This window comes from Neopsephotus bourkii, unplaced genomic scaffold, assembly GCF_033783945.1.
Source record: "Neopsephotus bourkii isolate Nb327-2 ecotype Australia unplaced genomic scaffold, CSIRO-AGI_Nbou_v1 NB_1767, whole genome shotgun sequence".
Classification (NCBI taxonomy): domain Eukaryota; kingdom Metazoa; phylum Chordata; class Aves; order Psittaciformes; family Psittacidae; genus Neopsephotus; species Neopsephotus bourkii.
In genome coordinates this window covers 2,766,347-2,784,443 of record NW_026902241.1, presented here as the reverse complement: position 1 = coordinate 2,784,443, position 18,097 = coordinate 2,766,347, and positions in this window count along the sequence as shown.

Genomic DNA, 18,097 nt, shown 5'->3' with positions numbered 1-18,097 from the left:
GAGGACAGCATTCCACCTGTGTGAGGTGTGAGCAGGTAGAAGATCTGCTTAGCTTGGTGGCTAAACTTAAGGAGGAGGTTGAGACGCTGAGGAGCATCAGGGAGTGTGAAAGGGAGATCGACTGGTGGAGTAACTCCCTGGCTGGCCAGTTGGAACGGCTCCAGGGAGATACCCCCCAAAAGGGGATGGACCCCCTGTCCTCTCAGACAGAGGGGGGTGGCCCGAGACAGCCCCTGCCCTGTAGCTGTCGCCCGGAGGTAGGAAACCAAAAGATGATGAGGGTTGGAAGCGAGTTCCGGTTCGGCGTCGTGGGCAGCCCTCCTCCCTTCCTGCCCCGCTTCCCCAGGTGTCCCTCCGTAATAGGTTTGAGGCCCTGGATCTGGAAGGAGAGGTAGGTGAGGATGTGGTGCAAGGCCCGCCTACAAGGCCACATAGGAAAAAGCGGTCGACTTCGCACCTCAAGACTGCGTCTGGTAAGAAAGAAAGAAGGGTCACTGTAGTAGGTGATTCCATTCTGAAAGGAACAGAGGGCCCGATATGCAGAGCTGACTCTCATCATAGGGAAGTGTGTAGTCTGCCTGGAGCCCGGATCAGGGATATCACCAGGGCGCTCCCCAACCTGGTGCACCCAACAGACTACTACCCGCTGCTGGTCTTCCAGACAGGTGAGGGGGAAGCTGCTTCCTGCAGTCTGAGGGGGATGAAGAAAGACTACAGGGACTTGGGGCGGATGGTGAAAGACTCTGGGGCTCAGGTGATCTTCTCTTCACTCCTTCCATCTTCCACTGATGATGTGGGACTGAATGGGAAAATTCAGTCCATAAACAATTGGCTTCGAGGCTGGTGCTGCAGGCAGGGCTTTGGATTCTTTGATAACGGCTGGTTTTATAGGGCACCAGTCTGGACAATGGGATGTGGGAAAGGTTTATCACACAGAGGCAAAAAGATGCTGGGGCAAGAATTAGAAGGGTTCATTTGGAGAGCTTTAAACTAGATTCGAAGGGGGATGGGGTTGTAGCTGGGCTTGCCTCAGTGGGACAGCGCTCCGGAATTGATGAAGACTGGGAGGCCTCCTGTAATCCTAGGGTGAAATCGGTGTGCTCAGCTCGCTCCCTGAAATGTCTGTACACCAATGCGCGCAGCATGGGAAATAAGCAGGAGGAGCTAGAAACCTGTGTTAAGTCAGGAGATTATGATCTGGTGGCAATTACAGAGACGTGGTGAGACAGCTCACATGACTGGAATAGAGTCATGGAGGGCTATGTCCTTTTCAGGAAAGACAGGCCAGCCAGGCGGGGTGGTGCGGTTGCTCTTTATGTGCAAGAGCAGCTACAATGCGTTGAGTTCTGTCCGGGGACAGATGATGAGCGAGTTGAGAGTCTGTGGGTGAGAATTAAGGGGCAGGCTGGCAGGGGCGATACTGTTGTGGGGGTCTGTTACAGGCCACCGGATCAGGGTGAGGAAGTTGACGGGGCCTTCTACAGGCAGCTGAGAGCGGCCTCACAGTCACAGGCCGTGGTCGTCGTGAGGGATTTTAACTTCCCTGATGTTTGCTGGAAGGACTACTCGGCAACCCAGCCGCAGTCCAGGAGGTTCCTCCAGTGTATGGATGATAACTTCCTCATGCAAATGGTGGATGAGCCAGCCAGGAGAGGAGCGCTGCTGGATCTCATCCTCACTAACAAGGAGGGTCTGATCGAAGGAGTGAAGGTTGAGGGCTGCCTTGGTTGCAGCGACCATGAGATGGTGGAATTCAGGATCTTGTGTGGTAGGGCTAATAGAATAGCAAGTAGAATTGCAACCCTGAACTTTAGCAGGGCAAACTTTGGCCTCTTCAAGCAATTGCTAGGGAAAATCCCATGGACTAGGCTGCTTGAAGGTAAAGGGGCCCAAGATAGTTGGTTGACATTCAAGGAACACTTTTTCCAAGCTCAAGATCGGAGCATCCCGACACGTAGGAAGTCAAGGAAGAGGGTCAGGAGACCTGCGTGGCTAAATAGGGAATTGCTGGGTATGCTAAAGTGGAAGAGGAGAGTTTACAGGTCATGGAAGGAAGGGCTGGCCTTTTCTGAGGAAATAACACGGTGGATGGATGATGGCAGAGCGGTGGATGTGGTCTACCTTGACTTCAGCAAAGCGTTTGACAGTCTCCCACAGCATCCTCGCAGCCAAATCGAGGAAGTGTGGTCTGGATGATTGGGTAGTGAGGTGGACTGTGAACTGGCTGAAGGAGAGAAGCCCGAGAGTTGTAGTCTATGGGGCGGAGTCTAGTTGGAGGCCTGTAACTAGTGGAGTGCCTCAAGGGTCGGTACTGAGACCAGTATTACTTCATATATTCATCAATGATTTAGATGAGGGAATTGAGTTTGCTGATGACACTAAGCTGGGAGGGGTGGCCGACATGCCAGAAGGCTGTGCTGCCATCCAGAGAGACCTGGACAGGCTGGAGAGTTGGGCGGGGAATAACTTGATGAAATATAACAAGGGAAAGTGTAGAGTCCTGCATCTGGGCAGGAACAACCCCAGGTTCCAGTATAGGTTGGGGAACGACCTGTTAGAGAGCAGGAGAGGGACCTGGGGTTCCTGGTGGACGACAGGGTGACCATGAGCCGACACTGTGCCCTTGTGGCCAAGAAGGCCAATGGCATCCTGGGGTGTATTAGAAGGGGGGTGGTTAGTAGGTCGAGAGAGGTTCTCCTTCCCCTCTACTCTGCCCTGGTGAGACCGCATCTGGAATATTGTGTCCAGTTCTGGGCCCCTCAGTTTAAGAAGGACAGGGACCTGCTGGAGAGAGTCCAGCACAGGGCAACTAAGATGATTAAGGGAGTGGAGCATCTCCCTTATGAGGAAAGACTGAGGGGTCTCTATAGTTTGGAGAAGAGGAGATTGAGGGGTGACCTTATTAGTGTATATAAATATATAAAGGGGGAGTGTCACGAGGATGGAGCCAGGCTCTTCTCAGTGGCAAACAATGATAGGACAAGGGGCAATGGGTACAAACTGGAACACAAGAGGTTCCACTTAAACTTGAGAAGAAACTTCTCAGTGAGGGTGACAGAACACTGGAACAGGCTGCCCAGGGAGGTTGTGGAGTCTCCTTCTCTGGAGACATTCAAAACCCGCCTGGACACGTTCCTGTGTAACCTTATCTAGGTGTTCCTGCTCCGGCAGGGGGATTGGACTAGATGATCTTTTGAGGTCCCTTCCAATCTCTAACATACTGTGATACTGTGATACTGTGATACATAAGAGTCTGAATGCTTCCAGGAATGGTGATTCCACCACTTCCCTGGGCAGCCTGTTCCAATGCCTGAGCACCCTTTTGGTGAAGAAATATTTCCTGATATCCAATCTAAACCTCCCTTGATGCAGCTTGAGGCCATTACCTCTTGTCCTATCACTTACTACTTGAGAGAAGAGACCAGCCACCTCCTGGCTCCATCTTCCTTTCTGGTAGTTGTAGAGAGCGATAAGGTCCCCCTGAGCGTTCTCTTCTCCAGACTAAACAACCCCAGTTCCCTCAGACTTTCCTCATGAGATGTGTACTCCAGACCCTTCACCAGCTTTGTTGCCCTACATTCTTCACAGCTTTTGTTTTAATTCGGTCATGAAATGAAGGCTGCTTCTGTGACACAGATTACTAACGATGCGACCTCCCTGAAAATCGGCAACCCCCAAAACAGCTGCCTCATTATTTTTCATCAGGTGGATGGAGCCTCAAAAAGCAGGGATGGTACATTGAGAACTGTTTACTAGCATTGAGAAACATAGACATGGCACTAAACTGCATGGAGGTGGCAATAGGCTTTGCACTGTGTACAAAGGGGTATAGCAAGAGGTGAAGGGGCAGCTCTGTTTCTGTATTTGTTTCATTCTTGTAAGCATCTTTAAGCATAGACTCCTCTCGAATCACTGGAAAAGTCTTTATAACTGCATCAAAAAATGATTATTTGGGCAGGGTATTTTGAACAGCTGGAGGGAAAAAAAGTGTATTAGGAATGGCTTTCAAACACCTTTTTTACTCCTTCATATTTTTGGCTTGTTTCAGGACATGCTCCTAGTGTAACTCAGAATTGCCTCCAAAACATATCTTTAATATTCTACCACCGTGGGCCCTTAGGTTTTGCCCAAAAAAATTCACATGCAGCTTATAGTTTGGCTTATGATTTTTCCTCCTCCTCCTCCCCCAAATCACTGGACTCTAGTTCAGTGATTTTTGAAGCAGGCTGACCTGTCACCAGTGCAGTTAAAGATTGCATTTCTCCAGCTATGTGCTCTAGATTTCTAAACCTGTATTTTTAAGGCTTTCAATTTCCTACCGATTTTAGTTGAAACTGATCAATGCATTGAAAGGTTATAGGAAGGTGGAACAGCAAGACAGTGAGATGATATAATCCTCATTTGCTTTGAAAATCAGGCTACAAGGCCATGATTTTATTTTTTAGGAATATTTTGGGGAGATGATCAATATGTTCATAACTGAAGTAACTGACTGTAAAGCACTCACTTGATAGCAGTGATACTGGTTTGGTACTGCTCTGCTCTCTTGTGCCACTGGAATGCAAACCATAAATAAATACTTAGAGGTTTATGGTCTAAGTGCTAATAAACTAATGTCTAAGCTAAATAAGCTTAGATCTGAGCCAAATAAACACTTAGAGAACATGAGATATGTGTTCATAAATGTGCTCATACAGCTGTTGTGCAGGCTGAAGTTGGAAGAGGGAGCAAATGCACCAGGTCATCACTTCCTCAGTCACCAAAGATCTGGAACTCCTGTGTTTGAGCAGAGTGTTTCTTTCTGTCACTTTATAATGAGGAATCTGTGTTTGAAGGTGTCCCCAAGGAGAGCAGACTCTTCTTTGAGCACGTGAGCATTTAAGAGGTAAAGAAGGGTATGGCTTAAGGGCGAACAGTGTACCCCAAACTGCTGGTTTGCTTCAGTGTCACTTTTGGCTGTTTGATGATTAATAGATGTCAGAGCATTTTCTGAGTTGAGATAAGGATGACGTGCTTAAATTTGTGCTTGGAAGTGTTGAGGCCACCTGCAGATTAGCTTCTTGAGCAAGGATGTGTAAGTGCAGCAGATTTTTTTCTTATTGATGCTGGAGCAGAACTTGTTTTGTTGCCTAATTTTATTGGCTCAGAATGTTACCGTGTTACCATCTCGTGTTACTTTGGCCTTTTGAGAAGGATGCATTTGTAGTCATGTTGAGCTTTACTCAGAAGGTGGCAGCAGCTTATTACTTAAATAAATTAGATTGCTGCTAGATGTTAATGTCTGCATAAGTGCAAGTACTTGTACGTAATTTCACATTTCTTTACTGGTTCATTGTTGTGAGTGCCTTAGATTTTCTTTAGCTTGTGGAGTTGCGAATCAAAATAAACAGTTATAGTTATGCTTAAGATATTTTATTTTTGCCTGTCATCAAAGTGAAGTTTTGGGATGGTTTGATTTTCAAATAGAGTGCATTAAAGATTCATAAAGGAGTTTGTTAGATTTTAATCCTTTTTCCCTTTTCAAAGAATACACATGTACCACGTTTTATTGTCCAAAACTTCATAAGACATGAGACAGTTACAGAGACTGCTAGCTTTCTGTACTAAGAGTGGGGATTAGACAACACATATGTTCTTTCCATCTAAACAATACCTGGCAGAGTAATACAGGGATTCAGAATTCATGAATATTCATGTTTCCAACCATCTGTTGATCAGTTTCTATGCAAATTCGAAATTCACAAATCACTGAAACTATGAGAGTAAGACATGAGTGCAACTGCTTTTCTCTTCCTTTAGATGCATTTTTTCCAAACTAGTAGAAAAAAAAGGGATTAGAAAAACCAGGGGGACAGAAAGGTAATGGAGTAGGACTAGGATGGACAGAAATGGAGAAGGTAGGAAGGGAGCAGGAAGAAAAGGCAAAGTTACATCCAGGCTTCCCCATCTGAAATTCTTTCCTGTGGACTCATGTTTTTTTTTTTTTTTGTTTGTTTGTTTTTTTATGTTTTTTTGTTTTTTGGGTAGAATATGTGCTCAGGAAAAGAAATGTCTTCTTTTTCATGTGATGTCTTCTAGGTGCTCTGCAATCAGTAAACACATAATGCAAATGTTATCTGCAGAAAATGTGTCATCAGCATGATGCTCTCATTAAACACATTTTCTTTGCTCCAGCTTGCTTGTGAGAATCTGTTCGGTAAACACCCATCATAAATAGAAATTGGCTCAGATGCTGGAGTGGACTGTTGATTGACAGCTGAGTTTGAGCAATTTGCCCATGAATGAATTGAAGTGATAACCTTTTCTTTGCAGCTTGAAGGCTCAGGTTTCTGGTTGTGAGAGTGAAAGCCGAGACATTCAGCAGAAATTACAGAGGGTAAGGTGGTAAATGTTAACAGTGGGAATGGAGAAATTACAGATATACGACTTTGTATTTTATCATTTATTAATATTTCCTTTCCCTTCCAAGCAAAATTGTGTAATACTGTGGTACTGGTGTGTCATGGTTTAACCACGACATGGCGTTATGAAAACAGCAGGAGGAATCATTTTTCAAACACCTAAGTGAAAAATGTAATCATGAAAATGTTTCGTATCTCATTGATTATATGTACATCCCACGGTGATGCAAGTTAAAAAGGTATGACCAGTTACAGCTTGAGATGGTTTCAGTCCAAGTACTGTAAACAGCTTTCCTTGCTCTCGTTAAGAAGAGAAAAATAGCCAAGCCCTGTCTTGGCAATATGTGTGTGTATAATTGTGCTTATATCAAATGCCGTATCAAATATCAGTGTTCAAAAAGTGAGAGCTCTACTAGTTGATAAAGTGGGATATTATTAGCAGCCTCCCCCTCCTTCTATATGCCTGACTGTACTTGTGCCTAACACAAAACAATTATTTTACTAGAACGGGGAAGGAGACAGAGAATGAGAAAAAAAGGCAGGAGATTTTTTTTTCAGACACGCTTTCCCGCTAGCAGCAGTGGTGAGGATTGGGCTCAGAAGGAGACATCAGGTGATTACTTTAACATTGCATTCATGTGTGCCGTGGCTGCTTCTCTGCCCAGATACTGCATAATTGACTGCACGGCATTAGCCAGGCACCACGTGGTATGAGTACAGATACTCTGACAGGAAAAGCACTGAAGCTCTGGTACTGAGATAAATCTCCTTGTAAAGAAGGAGGATAGGTAGGTGTGAGAAGGGGGAGCCACTTCTGTAAAGTGAATTTATTAACTGTGTTTATTACCTGGTATAAAGTGTAATTCACTGTGAGAGTGTCACATAATGATAGTGCTCATTGTTGCCAGGGTATAGGCAGTACTAGAGTGAACTGACTGTTTCATCAAAATCATGCATGAATGTGAGCAGGGAAAAGAGAGGTAGGGTAAAGCTAAGCAAAGAAATCCTAATGTTGCTGGGAGAATAGTACCGCTCAATGCATTTCTTAGCTGGATCTTGGAAAAACACATTTCTTTTCAAATTAGAATCCACCAAATGTGCCTTCAACATCCTGGTCAATGCAGTAGCACTGGCAGCTGCTTCTTTGGCCATGAAAGATACAAAACTGCAGTCCGACAGGTGAAGGACAGTTGTGATTGTATTTTAAAAATTATTAAATTACTTCTCTGGGAAGGATGATATGAGAGCAGTAGATTTGTAGCTGGAATTTCAGCCAGTTTTGTAGGGGTAAGTTACCACTGATTTACAAACAGTAAAACCTTAATTTAACAGCTAGAGCCCAGATTAAGCTAGGAGTAGAAAAAGTTATTTTGCTTATAAACAGCACCCTTAGTAGGGGAATGGTTGAGAGAATGAACATGGGTCAATACTATGCATTTTTTTACGGTCAGCATCTTACAACCTCTGAAGTAACTGACTTTGCCTGTATTTGTACTGGAGCAGAACAACTTGTGCTTCAAGGTGTGTTAGCTAAGCAAAGATTTGTATAATCTGTGTCCACCAGTCAATGAAAAAAATTGCTACTGCATATTGAAAATGTGGAAAACTATTTCATGTCCTGGCTGAAAGTACATAACCGACAGCCTAAATCCTTTTTGCTCGTGATTTTTCTGAAATACACAAAGCTTTGATATGCATCAAACTACAAAAGATTGCTCCCCAGAAGGAAAATATATAGCTAAAAAATATTACTCATTGCCATTTGAGCCATGCCTTCTTCTGCGGTATAGTATGTTAATCAATTGGGTAATAAGCTCATGAATAGTGAGTCAATGGAAGCTAATGGCAGCCTTGATGTTGATCAATAATGTCAAGATTTTGTCACAGGTTACAAATAATAGTGGGCTCTGCAGATGCCACTGAATTAGCAAATAAACTGGTCGTGACCACCACCGCTCCTGTCAGTATCCCCTTATGATTTTTCATACGGAGGGCATGAAGAAGCCAATTAGTTGGTCACTGGAAGCAGTTTTATACAGAACTCTTCATTTATATGTTCTGAATTTAGTATGCTGCTCTTAAATGAATAGTTTTGAACTTCTTGGCACTTCTTTCTTTTTGTCAGTTTCCAGACTTTACAGAAAATACAGGGCTTCAGGAATGTTTGCAAGGGCAACAGACCCTTTGCATCTTTACTAATTTCACAGAAAAACAGAAATATAATGATTATAATGTTTAGCTTACTGGCAACAGCAGAAATTATGAGCCAACTGGACAGCTTGATCTGCGATGGAAGACATCAGTCTTCATTGTTTTTAAAGCTTCCTTTTAGCCTCCATTGCCAAATACAAAACTCAATGTAAATTCAAATCTACTTTCATTTTCTTTCTCCTCTTCTGTTCTGTTTTTTATCCTGGTGATGTTAAGCAATAGAAATGAGTGTAGCAACCATTACAGATCATTTTAACCCATTGTGTTACAGCTGTTAGATCTCACAGGGATTTTTCTGAAGTGACTTCTTGGATAAAGATTTTTCTTTTAATGCTGAGTATGCATTGGCTGGTTTAATAAATTAGCTACTCTGGGGAAAATGTGCAGTTCACTTCAGTTCAGCCATCAGCCCGAGCTGCTGCTTTCATATGTTTTTTCTACTGCCCTAACTGCATGCAACCATGATTAGGTGGAAAGACAATAAAATTCACATAAAGGATTATTTTAATTCTGAACCTCAATGTTCAAAAATAGCCAAAACCCATTTTTAGGTCTTCATGTAATTTACAAGAATAAAAGTGATAGCTTATGGCTGCTTTGGTTTGCCTGGCTATTATTTTGTCAGAGAAGTAGGACCTGATGTATTTTTCTATTACATACATAAAAAATGAACCCATTATAGCTGGAAGCACAACTTTTTTCTTAGTCTGAAGGTGTGTGAACAGGATCAGTAGATCCTCTGTCTTGCAGAGCTGATCATGTCACTTGCCCTCCCAGCTCTGACAAGGGACTTCTGCTGGCTTTAGTAGACTTTGGGTCAGATTCATGATCTGCATCTCTTATTTTCAAATTAGAAACACTAATAAGTGTCTACAAAAGGAGACCTGCAATAGAAAAATTAATTCATGATAACACACTTGAAAGTCATTGCATTGAATAGTGAAATGATGTAATTAGAAATATTCTTGCCTGGTATTTTTCACTCAGTACAATCCAATTCCCCTTTTGCATGGTAAGCTGACCGTGTTTGCTTTAGATTACCATATTTGCATTTGTGTGTTTTTTCTTGAAGCACTCTGACTGTACAATTCCAGCAGTTCCCTTGTATTTCTGGCTGCTGCCATGCTAAGCCTGCTGCCACTATTGCATTGTAGGTCACACAAATCTCTCCAGGTGAAATCAGTGGTGGTGTTTAGTGGTGCTTCTGTTTTCTTAACGGTGGAGAAATGTGGTCTAGGTGTGTTGTGGTTGGCCTCTTAATTGGAGCTCTTACATGAGTTTTATCCAAGCATTTTACTTATATCCTCATTAAAATAGTCTTCCTGGACTTCAAAGAGGGAAGGCTGTTAACTTAGATGAGAGAGTGGGTTTTCTTTCATTTGAGCTGCAAATCACACATTTTGTAGTGAAGCTTGAGGAAAGTTGACTTGAATGCAGATAATCCTGCCATGTTCTTCCCGGTGTTCTTCCATATATGTCTTGGAGGATGTGTATATTTCCTTATGGGTGACGAAATTGCCTGAGCAAATACCTCATTGGGTGTCAGCATAAAAAAGCTTAGTCAGTTTGTCTCAGTCTCTATAATTTCAATATTGCCACAGTATATAAATTGTGATGGAAGAATATCTGGATTTTGGTTAGGCTCATATACGATAACCCAGGGTAACTGTGCAATGAAGATGCACTGGTTGCAATAACCAAAAAGCATCCTAAATATGATATAGACTTTGATTTGGGAGTTTAAATTTCCATTTTTTCCCCAGTACTTCAGATTTCATTATTATTTAATAAATACCTAGAGTGTGAATACACGTCTGAGCTATTGCATATCATAAATTTCCAGGACTGGCTGGTAATAGTCTTGAAAAACACTTCTAAAATGAGAGTGTGGTGGGGTTTTTTTGCTTTAAATGTGGCCTCGAAATGTTGTGATAACAACCGTTTTTGTGGTGTTTCTGTACTTCTCTGTGCTAAACTGGAAACTAGCAGTGAAAAAACATTTCAGACCTTCAGAAGCAGCTCCCCTGAAGCTCAGTTCTGGCAGGAGATGGAGATTCAGCAGGTTGATGGTTTGACCAAACCAGCTTGTCCCTTCTTGCATTTCTTTTACAGAGAGAAAAAGAAAATACTTGGACTTGAGCAATACTGACTCTTTTTGTGTATATATTTGACCAAGATACTATATTTGTGCTTAACCAGATAGTGCTTCAATCAGTGTAAGGGGCTGTGAATGAATGCAATTTAAATGCAATATTTATGCAATATACTTTTCACTCAGGTGGTTTTCTTGATGCTAATGTTGCACAGAAGTTAATTATATGTGAAATTTTGAAGTTGCAATTAGGAGTGCAATTCACAGTAAGAGTATACTTGGTTTGTATCATGAAGCCATTTTGAAAGGCTTTCCCTGCACAGTCACGTTGTGTAGCGCACATGTGATTGGCACTCCTGGAGTTGAAAGCCTGCCCTATTTTACATCTCCAGAAGCTACAGAAAAGCCAAAGTACTAATCAATCCTGAGACCGTATCACCTGTGTAGTAAATTAGCTGTCTGAGTGAGATGTGTGTTGCTGGTATCCCATATTCCTGTCTGAAAGTCAGATCATATCCAGAAGAGTTACTGTGATGTTGCTATAGGGTATTATAGAGCCACTTGATTGTAGAACATTCTTATTACTGCTTGATTATACAGCAGGTATGCAGTGCAGTATCTCATTTCAGTAAAACTACTGAATTTATTTGTTCTCCTAATCTAAGTAAGTCTTGTAGAAGATATCTTGCTGGATCTCTTCCAGTATGGCCAGACTTGAACCTCTTGTTCTCGGCTGATATAGTCTGCAAGTCTTCAATACTTGAAGAAATACTTGAATGCATACTTTCTGTTTTGCATTCTCCCAATAAAAAACAACTGTCTTCTCCAAGGGCCAAGAAATTTGGCTAAGTGTGGAACAAGTATCCAAATGTGTTGCTTAGTTAGATCAATCTCAGAAATCACACTGTTAGGTCCATCCAGACTGGAACCAGAGGAATTTTCTCAGGTTCTGTGTATACTTCCTGCCAGATGGCGTGGAGAGTTTGGATAGTGTGTGGGATTGTCAGTTTACTTGAGAGGTAGATTAAAGTGATACTGGTATGTGCTATAGGGTTTTCTGGTATTTTTGAGCAGCTCTTAGTAAAGCTTATGTGCTTTGTTTAATGTTGTAAAAAACCCCACCGCACTCTCATTCCTTTGCTTTTTCAGTTCTGCCAGCAACTTTCTTAATCCGGAGGAGGTAAGAATGTATTTGACCTCTCTTTTTTTCCAAGAAAAGGGGCAGGAGAATCACTTAACTTAATGGTTATATGAGCTAGTAATTTAAATATGTTATAATAACATTTTATTTACACAACTGTTTTACTCAGCTCCTCTTTTCAGAAAGAAAATAGATGAAAGCTATTTCCTACTTTGTAAAAAGTTCTCTTGGCTCCTGCAGCAAATTTCTCCTGTTCTTAGTGGAAATATAATTCTTATGAGTAGGTATCCTCCTGGAAAATACTACTGTAGTCTTCTTTCAAGAATGGTGCCATTAGCCACTTCATGTTTTAGTTATAGTGTGTATGACAAAGAGGGAAAGACTAATGTTTTATCAGCTATGATATCAATAGGGCATTTCAGCTCTGCTTACTCACTCTTTATGAGCTGTTGTTGAAATTTCAAGTCTGAGAATTATTTCCCTGGTATTACTTGCTGTTCAGTATGTCCTGAAATGGAATATCATCTCGAGGCAAAGACTTTTTAAAGCCTGGTAGTTGACTCCATGACATCTGGGTCTTCTGTGGCCTCCTATGAGATCCTGCATATTTGCCCTTTGTCTCTCCAGTGGCCTGACATAGAACGGAATGTCAGACATACGATAGGTTTAAGTATTGCCTAAACACCTGTAGTATAGGTTTAAGTATTGTTTAAACATCTGTAGTCTGTTCAGTGAGTGTAACACACCTATCCACAGACTGGCATTGCATTCAGGCAAGAGTCACACACATGCGTTTAATAGAATTTGATGTTCTGCCATACTTTGCATCATTTGTTACTTAATTACAATAAATTTATCCTCCTATTCCTTTAAGCTATTTCAATTATTTATTATTGTGTGTATTGCTTTAACCAGTTTAGTGATAGTCTGCATGAATATATCCGTGCAGGACAAGCTTCTCCTTCAGCAAAGCCAACAGGTCATTGCAGTAGATTGCGCAACTGCCACCCTGCAATGCCCCAGCAAGCTCATGGCTTTTCAACAGCCAGCCAGCCAGCCAGCCAGCCAGCCAGCCATCCATCCATCCATCCATGTTAATCCAGGTCGCTTTTCCAAAATCAGACACATTGGGAACATACCTGAACAACCCTTCAGCTTTAGAATTTGAGAGATAGCATGTTGGCTTTTTTGTTTATTCATCTGATGTTTTTAATATTTCTTTTTTCAATTACAGGATTTTGTACTTATTAGACAATAATCATAAAGAAAACATCTGCTTAAACAACTTCCACGTTCAACAGTTTGATGCCATGACTTATTCTGTAGGTGAATTCACGGGTACCTTTCATATCCTGAAGCAGCACCACAATTATTCCACTAGGATATCCCAGTTCCAGATGAGGGCACTGTGTGAGTGGAGCCTGATCAGTTGGAAGAGTCTGGCCCTGCACTTCGAGATGTAGCTTTAATTTATATTAGAAATAATTTTGCATTCCTTGCACCCCAAGTCTGCATATTGAATAATCACTGTGCTCTTTTTCCTCTCCCTGACTGCGTGCCCTATCTCTCTTAATCAGGACACAAACTCTTCCCTATCATGTCTCCTTCCCTACTCTGGACGATATCACACTTCACCTCTTCCAAGCAGCACACACCATTTTATTCCCTTTTCACCCTATCCTCCCTTCCGTTGTCTCCCACAGCACACAGTACCTCTCCCAAGCAGGACAGAACTCTCACACCCCTTTTCCTCTACCTTCCTCTGCACACTGGGACCAGCTCTCCCAGCCAGACCACCATGCTTGTGTGCCTCTGCTCCCTCTTTCAAGCCCATAGCTTCCTCTCAGCTAAATGTGATCTGCATTGAATTATATTTTTTTGTTTTGAAAACCTTATTTTATTTATTCTGGTCATGCAAAATGAAGAGAGAGTTTCTGGGTGTAAAATGTTTATTACATACAGTACAGTGGTAGGTAAGGGAGTATCTTAACATACTAACAAAGGTCATGAAAAGGTTATGTTTGCCTCCTTCCCCCACCAAGATTCCATGGATGTTGCACTACTTGTTTAGCTAAGACAAGTTTTTGCATCCTTCTGAATTTTGATTACATTAAAATAATGGGATACAGATTTAGTAATTTAATTTGGTAAGCTGGAAGTCCAGCTCAGAGCTGTGCCAACCTCTTCATTCTTATGACGATGTCCTCCACTGTTGGTGGTTCTGGCACACGGACAGTGAGTGCTCCATTATGCTTGATGTGGCTTTTCATTTTACTTTCTTCGTAGTAATATCCAAGCACAAGCCTGAAGTGATGGATCTGCTATTTGCCACTAACAACTCAGCCTCATCATTCTCTTGGGGAAAATTGGCATTTGGAATAACGCTTTGTTTTAATAGGGTTTTGTTTTCCTTTAATAAGGTCCTGGGTTTGTTTTTTATGTATGTGTATATATATAAACCCCAAACATACATATATTTGAATATATAAATCTATGTAAATAGACTTTTTTTTTTTTTTCAGAGAAGCTGAGGCTCAAGAAAGATGTCCTTTTTAAAAGGGGAAGTGTGGTAGTTAAAGTAGTTCTTGGTGGCTGAAAGAGTTCATTCTTTAGCCTCAGGCTCCTGGAAATTGTAATAACAGGTGGGCTTTATTCTCACAGTGGAAACTGTGACTTTATCTCAGGAATGGAGCAGTTAACTGCAGCCTCTGTCGTTATACAAGTGCACGAGAGACTATGCTATCCCTCCCACCTGCTTTGAAAGAACAACAGAAACCCCAGAATTACTGTTGAAAAGTCTAGGCCCTTGATAAGCATCATTCAGCTGTGATGCTGCCAGTGGTCAGAAAGTTACATGCTAGCTCCATCAATAGGCTGACTTTTGACTTCAGTTTTGGTTGAATGAGTTCCTAAAACACAAGGCAGGTTTGCATTTGAGGCATGAGCTACCTGTGAGAAAAGATTACTGTGATATTTTAAAAGAAGTGTTTCCTATCTCCCCTCAGACATTGCAATTAACCTGTATGAGGCCAGAACTATGTATTACAAACGAGTGGAGAGCTGTATTACCTCTGTGTCTGCTGATTCCTCAGTAGATTCTGAAAGAATATTTCAAACAAGTTTAATTTATTGTTGCTTCACGCTTCTTCAGCACAATAATATGCCTTGTTACCAGGTTAGCAAACACTCCCTTCTTTTTATAGAAAAAGATTGAACAGGTCCTAGGAAATGCCTTCCAAATTGTATGGTAGTCCACACACCTTCTGGTAATAATAATGTTCCCTATTCATTTTCATTTTTTTTTCTCTGTCAATCTCTAGCTTTACAATCACACTCAGAGACCTTTTCATAACTCCTGACTTGGGCACTGCTTTCAATCTGCTTCCTCTGGAAGTTATATTGTGTGCATATGATTCTCTGATACAATACATACATGCAACACTTGTAAATCCACTGGAGGTGAAGCTGCAGATCTGACCCAGACTGTGTGCACTAACTGTAATGTTGAAATTGCATATCATTGTCTGCAAATGGAAGTGTGAAATTACAAGTTGCATAATTTGCATTACATTGGAAGGACATATAAAGTGTCTGTAAGTGTAACGAGAAATAATCGATAGGTTTTTTCCTTTATGCTTATGAATTGTGGTTTAGAAATACTTTTAGATATGCCATTTTGTATACCATGTTTTAGTCAAGTGAATGGAAATTAAAAGGTGGCATTTATACATCTCTGAAGTTCTGGAGAGAAATGGTATGCAGAAAGATCTGCTAGACTGGGGAATTTTCACCATTGCCTAGATACTAAGTCTTGACAGGAATTAAGATACAATCTGCTGTGTGAGAAACATGCAGCGTGCCTTTGTATCTGGTTATCTATCCTTCTGTAGAATCCTTTTCCAGACACTACCTCCCTGGAACTCTAAGCTATGCTCACTAGCCCCACATGGATATGTTGCCAAAATGCACGCTGCCCTGTGACTGATAGGTTTTGGGAAGAGGAGGTTGCAGCCAGAGCCAGCCTGGGTCTTACAATGACACACAGGAGGCAACTTCTTAAATAGCCTACTAAATATGCCATTTTCTCTGGTTCCACCTATCCATTTCTGGCGAAGAAAAGTTATATGGTAGTGAATAAAGAAGGGCTAAAGTCAGTGAGGTAGATGAGAGTGTACACAGAATAAAGAGCCTTTCATGCATAGAGATCAATCTCCTCAGATACACAAAATACAGACTTTACTTAGTGTTTCGGACTGGGCAGTAGCATGCTGGGGTCTGAGGCTGTTCTTCAGCTTACTGTTTTATTTAAATGAGTGGCCATGATTGTTTTTTTGTTGAGTTCTCTAGTCCATAAATCCACTTGGATGTTTGAAGAGGCCACAGACTTCCTGGAGATCCACTGTAAGGAAACAGCCCAATTATGCCTTAATCACAGACTTTTCATAACTGCAGAACACTTGGGTGTAAATCAGAGTCAGTGATGGAGGGGCACTAGACATATGCTAGTGCCAAAACAAAGGGGCAGAAAACCTCTGTAAGAATTACAGGCAAAACCTGTATGAGATCAACATGACTTCTGTGGTGCATCCCCTATCAGTACGTGACATCAGATCCTGCTCTACAAGCCACCCCAGCAACTGTGGTTGGCTCTGAGGGTGCCTCCCCAGCACAGGCAGCTGTGCCTCCCTCCACCATCCTGGGTGCCAAGCAAAACCACACAGGCCTCCATCATGGACAAGCACCTGTCTTTCCTTACAGGCACCACCCAAAGGGAAAAGCACAGATGGGGCAGACACTGAGGCCTGGTATGCAAAAACCAGCCAAGGAAACAATGAACAGAAGGCTCAGCATCTTCTGCTAGTGGGTCCTAAAGGAAAAAGTAAACCAAAGTTAAATTAGGATGCCTGATGGAGATGCATATTTGTTCACATCTGCTTGATAAATGATGCCCTGGATATGAAGGATGAAGTCAGACACCCCTTTGTTTTTTTCCGTGGTTTGTGAAAGTGAGGAGCTCGTCACAGCATATCAAGTGTCTGAGTCACAAATCAGAAGACTTTAGCAGCAGATGACAGCAATAAAAAATGAAATTAGGCACTTCACTCCAAGACTGTTGCCATCTCTGAAATGGAGACTTTCCAGAATGGAGTCTTCTTTACTTATGCTGTGTGCAATTAAATATTCAGTATTTCCTGCTAAATTTAGGTTTATTGAAGTAAACAATCATGCATAAGGGCAGAACTGGACAATTCCATTTTTAGGTATTAATAATTCAGAACTGTATTTAAAAACAACATAGAGATATGCACAATACATCATAGAGGTTTTTCTTATATCCACCCCCTGCCTACCCACCCACACAGAGATCTCAATACTGTTTCTGCTTGGAAATAATATAGCATCATCATATCTTAGGCTTGTTTGAGTATACAGATATACAGGATACATTTACAAGAATGCAGTGGTTTATGTGCAGCCTGATGAGTCATTCATTTTTTCCTGCAACCAAATCAGCCACTTATTACTTAAAGTTGATATTGACAAACATTCATGCTCAGGATAACAGAAACAGTGTTTATCAGATTGCACAAAAATAGAGAAAACTGCATTCTACAATGTGAAAAATACTATTCTAGGACAACGCTCTGTCACTGAGCTCTCCATTTCAGTATTATGTTTAAAATCTGAGTCCTTTTATTTATCACATTTCCCTTATTTATCTTGCTATCACTTTAAGCCACATAAAATTGGTTGGGTTGTTGGGTTTTTTTGCCTTTTTTTTTTTTTTTTTGCTTTTTTTTTTGCTTTGGCACCCATCTGAGAAATTCCTTTTACAATACCGGGTGTTACCTGTGTGCTCCCTGTCACTGCGTCTGACCACAGCAGCCACATAACCAAGAACAATGTGGGGTACCATGGAAAAGGCAAGAGAAGAGGAGAAATAGCGGATGCATCTGTTAAGGGTGTATTTTTACTGCAGTCTCGGGTTGTGGTTTTATTTAAGGACTGATGCCTTAGCTGTCTTTCAGCAACTTCAAGATTGATTTAGCTCAAGTGTAAGAGGTTTCAGGGGTTTTTGCTTGCTCATGGTGAGCAATCATGCCCCATTAGCCTCTGGACCTCTTCACTCAGCTGCCAACCCCAAGATGCACAGGGCTGAGGAAAGGTATGTGTGAGGCTGATTTCACGTTTCTGGAGATCAGTCTAAATGCTGCTCCATAGACACTATAAGAGGTTTGACAAGAGACTTAC